The sequence below is a fragment of the Piliocolobus tephrosceles genome, chromosome 8 (assembly GCF_002776525.5).
Source record: "Piliocolobus tephrosceles isolate RC106 chromosome 8, ASM277652v3, whole genome shotgun sequence".
Taxonomy (NCBI): domain Eukaryota; kingdom Metazoa; phylum Chordata; class Mammalia; order Primates; family Cercopithecidae; genus Piliocolobus; species Piliocolobus tephrosceles.
In genome coordinates, this window is record NC_045441.1 from 53,992,859 (window position 1) to 53,997,705 (window position 4,847).

The 4,847-nt window shown below is 42.9% G+C and overlaps 1 pseudogene; it reads left to right on the plus strand.

The window, feature by feature from the left end:
• Positions 1 to 2,925: 2,925 nt before the first annotated feature.
• LOC111551874 lies at positions 2,926 to 3,603 on the plus strand (annotated as a pseudogene).
• Positions 3,604 to 4,847: the final 1,244 nt, after the last annotated feature.

Sequence of the window (4,847 nt, forward strand, 5' to 3'; positions counted from 1 at the left end):
GAATTCTTATGAAACTTATCACTTTATGATGAATTTGTAATCCAGAAGAAAAATAAAGAATGGTTTAATTGGAGGCAATGAGGAAAAGATGGAGAAGAAGAGGTTCAAGCAAGGTTCAGCCTTTAAGGGTGAAGGTAGAAGAGGATTGTATAAGGAGGGCTCTGTTTGTGCTTCTGTTGTGTTCTGGGACAGGCTCATGAACTGTTTTCTTGGGTTCCTGTGCTGTCATACTTTCATGCAAAGCCTATTTCTGATTTTGCATTGCTTCTTGAATTCTAGTATTTTTATTTTACAGTAGAATCATATATTAATACTATAGTGTCAAGCAGAAAACGACATGAGAAAACACCTGATCCAACCAACTCTCTTATTTTAGATAAAGAAAGATGAGGCCTAAGTTTCAGTGACTTGCAAGCCTGTTAGGACTGTAATCCCTGTTTCCTGATTGTTAACCAGGTGGTCTTCCTACTTCACTATGTAGCCTCTCCGTAGTTCAAGCTTCAGGCACATGAAGTAACTCTCTGTGCCTTCAAATGTGTAAAGGTTTCCTACTGCAAAGTGAGTAGAATAAACATTCTTCCTGGCCCAACTTCAGGGACAGAACATGCCTTCATTTCAAATAAAGATGTAGTTCACTTGCAGTAATGATATCTTCATTAATGTGAATACATTTCCAAATTTTTTAGAGAGACAGTTTGACTTTAAGAATGGTTTGAACAACCTGCAGTCTTGTGCAACACTGACTGTTGTGTGGATTAAGCAATTTATAAGTGAATTCAGCTAATCAGAATGGTGAGGGGATACACACACTCACATTCCAAATTCTATAATAGTGGTGTTAACTACTAGTAATTCTGTTTGCTTGGGAGAGTCAGAGAAGGCAGTGTTGTAATTCTGATATTTGAGCTTTGTATTTTTTGAAATTTTAGATAGGGTGGAGTATAGTGGTACAGTGGCAATATCATGGCTTACCTCAGCCTCAACCTCCTAGACTCCAGTGATCCTCCTACTTCAGCCTCCTGAGTAGCGGGGACCACCCCACCTGCCTAATTTAAAAATTGTTTTGTAGAGACAAGGTTTCACTTTGTTGCCCAGACTGGTCTCAAACTCCTGGCCTCTAGCAATCCTCCCAGTTTGGCCTCCCAAAGTGCTTGGATTACAGGTGTGAACCACCATGCCTGGCCAATTTGAGCTTTTTGAGAGAAATATCTTACTAGGGATATGTGGGGAAGAGTGTTCCAGGGAGTGGCAACAGCATGTGCAGAGACATGGAGACATATTTTGTTCATAGAAGAGGGAATCCTTTGACCCCAAGAACCTCAGTTTGTGTTGGGTCACTCCTGGAGTTTGGGTATGTTATTGATGGAGTGGGGTGTGTCTATCATGAAAACTCCTCCTTCTAATCACATTTGCCTGCCCAGCTTTCTTTCCTCTACTAACTCACTTCTCTGAAGGAGCAGAGTGATCTTGGCAACTCTTACTAACTTGGCCTCTCGCATCCTTTCAGTTCACTGTTTGATTCAATTCAGATCCATCTTCACTGTGTAGTACCTTTGTTCTCAATCTGCAGTGGTGGTTTTCATGTGTTATGAGTGGGACAAAGAAATTGTCTAAATAGAATTTTCTTAACCATGTTTAAAACGATTCTTAATTCTCAAACAATTCTCAAAAAAATGCCCAGTAAGATTATTACAGTTTTCAGTGCTATTTACAAGTTACCATATGGTGTAGTGGTTAAGAGCATTGGAATCATATAGATTTCAATTTGAAACTGCCGGCCGGGCGCGGTGGCTCAAGCCTGTAATCCCAGCACTTTGGGAGGGCGAGGCGGGTGGATCACGAGGTCAGGAGATCAAGACCATCCTGGCTAACATGGTGAAACCCCGTCTCTACTAAAAATACAAAAAACTAGCCGGGCGTGGTGGCGGGCGCCTGTAGTCCCAGCTACTCGGAGGCTGAGGCGGGAGAATGCTCGGAGGCTGAGGCGGGAGAATGGCGTGAACCCGGGAGGCAGAGCTTGCAGTGAGCCGAGATCGCGCCACTGCACTCCAGCCTGGGCGATACAACGAGACTCCATCTCAAAAAAAAAAAAGAAACTGTCCATGCTACTTAGTACGTCTGTGACTTCTTTTGGGAAACTTATTTAAACTCTCTGAGTCTCTGTTTCTTCAAGTAAAGAATTCAGTTTAGTGACTGGCATATTGTGAATATTCTTTCCCTCTCTCGGGGGAAAAGTGGCTTTCTTGATTATTTTGTTGGGATCTAAGTGAAGGATGAAGAAGGAGAAAAACTACACGACATGGTATTCATTTGCACTTGGGCTGTTCTGTAAGTGTTCTCTGAAGACATTTTCTTGTGCCTTTTCTGCTTTTCGGTGGAGTGTGTTAGCAGTTTAAGGTTAGGGACTATGTTTTTTTCTGTTTGTTTCCCTCTCTCCCTGTAGCAATTAGGACTGACTGCACAAATGGATAAGGCAAATAAATATGTTTGCATTCAATCTTAGCCAAAAGCCTGAGAAGTGATCACATAAATATTTTTGACTAGCTAATGTCCTGGACTTCCTAGGGCATCCTGGGTGTGATTCTGACCTTTGCTGTCTCGCTGGAACAGTCCTGATCTAGACCTAATCCCATGGCAGCAGCTGCCTTAGAATTCAACTATGTGCAAGTCCTGGGGCCTTGAGAATGACAAGTGGATATGTTTGTGTGTTTATACATCTGTATGCACATATGTATATATATGTATATACACATACAAAATACATACATATTATATATATCCATACACGTGCACACACTTAGGGTTTCCTATGTATGTGAGTTCAGCATTGCTGTTAGATTAGGGAGAAAATGCTGAAATGTTTGTCTTTTGTCTAAGCCATGGAGGCAGGGCTTTGTATCAATTAAAAGGATAGTTGGGCTCTCATGGAGGCAGCTAGCACAAGGCTGGGGAGCACTGAGCCGTGCATGGTGCCCTGCTCTGCCCAGACTAGCGAACAATACACTCAGGATGGCTAAAGGTGACCCCAAGAAACCAAAGGGCAAGATGTCTGCTTATGCCTTCTATGTGCAGATGTGCAGAGAAGAACATAAGAAAAACCCAGAGGTCCCTGTCAATTTTGCAGAATTTTCCAAGAAGTGCTCTGAGAGGTGGAAGACAATGTCCGGGAAAGAGAAATCTAAATTTGATGAAATAGCAAAGGTGGATAAAGTGTGCTATTATCAGGAAATGAAGGATTATGGACCAGCTAAGGGAGCTAAGAAGAAGAAGGATCTAATGCCTCCAAAAGGCCACCATCTGGATTCTTCCGGTTCTGTTCAGAATTAGGCCCCAAGATCAAATCCACAAACCCCACCATCTCTATTGGAGATATGGCAAAAAAGCTGGGTGCGATGCGGAATAACTTAAATGACAGTGAAAAGCAGCCTTACATCACTAAGGCGGCAAAGCTGAAGGAGAAGTAGGAGAAGGATGTTGCCGACTGTAAGTCGAAAGGAAAGTTTGATGGCGCAAAGGGTCCTGCTATTGTTGCCTGGTAAAAAGGTGGAAGAGGAAGATGAAGAAGGCAAAGAGGAAGAAGAGGAGCAGGAGAAGGCTGAATAAATAAACTGTTTGTCTCCTTGTGAATACTTAGAGTGGGGAGCACCATAATTGACACATCTCTTATTTGAGAAGTGTCTGTTGCCCTCATTAGGTTTAATTACAAAATTTGATCATGATCATATTGCAGTCTCTCAAAGTGCTCTAGATCAGTGGTTTACATGAAGTAGCCATGGGTGTCTGGAGCACCCTGAAACTGTATCAGAGTTGTACCTATTTCCAAACATTTTAAAAATGATAAGGCATTCTCATGTTCTCCTCACTCTCTGCCCTTTGCTCTTGGTGTGACAAGGCATTTAAAAGATGTTTCTGGCTTTTTTTCTTTTTGTAAGGTGGTGTTAACTATATGGTTATTGGCTAGAAATTCTGAGTTATCAACTGTACATGTCTATAGTTTGTAAAAAGAACAAAAAAACTGAGACAAACTCTTGATGCTCCTTGCTCGGCGTTGAGGCTGTGGGGAAGATGCCTTTTGGAGGGGCTGTAGCTCAGGACGTGCACTGTGAGCCTGGACCTGTTGACTCTGCAGTGGGCATCCATTTAACTTCAGGTTGTCTTGTTTCTGTATATAGTGACATAGCATTCTGCTGCCATCTTAGCTGTGGACAAAGGGGGTCAGCTGGCATGAGAAGGTTTTTGTTTTTGTTTTTGTTAAGTGCGGTAGTTTTTAAATGTTTTTTTTTTTTTCTCTCTTTTTTTTCTGAGACAGAGTCTTGCTCTGTTGCCTGGGTTGGAGTGCCGTAGTGCAATCTCAGCTCACTGCAACCTCCGCCTCCCGGGTTCAAGCAATTCTGCTGTGTCAACCTCTTGAGTAGCTGGGATTACAGGTGCAAACCACCACGCCCAGCTAATTTTTAAATTTTTAGTAGAGACAGGGTTTCACCATGTTGGCCAGGCTGGTCTTGAACTCCTGAACTCGTGATTCACCCGCCTTGGCCTCCCAAGGTACTGGAATTACAGGCGTGAACCACCACACCTGGCCTAAACTGTTTGTTTTTAAACAAACTGTAGAACTCTTCATTGTCAGCAAAGCGAAGAGCCATCGCATCAGTGAAAGTTCAAGAACCTCGTTCGGGCGCGGTGGCTCACGCCTGTAATATCAGCACGTTAGGAGGCCAAGGTGGGTGGATCACCTGAGGTCAGGAGTTTCAGACCAGCCTGACCAACATTGAGAAACCCTGTCTCTATTAAAAACACAAAATTAGCTGGGTGTGGTGGCTCATACCTGTAATCTCAGCTACTTGGGA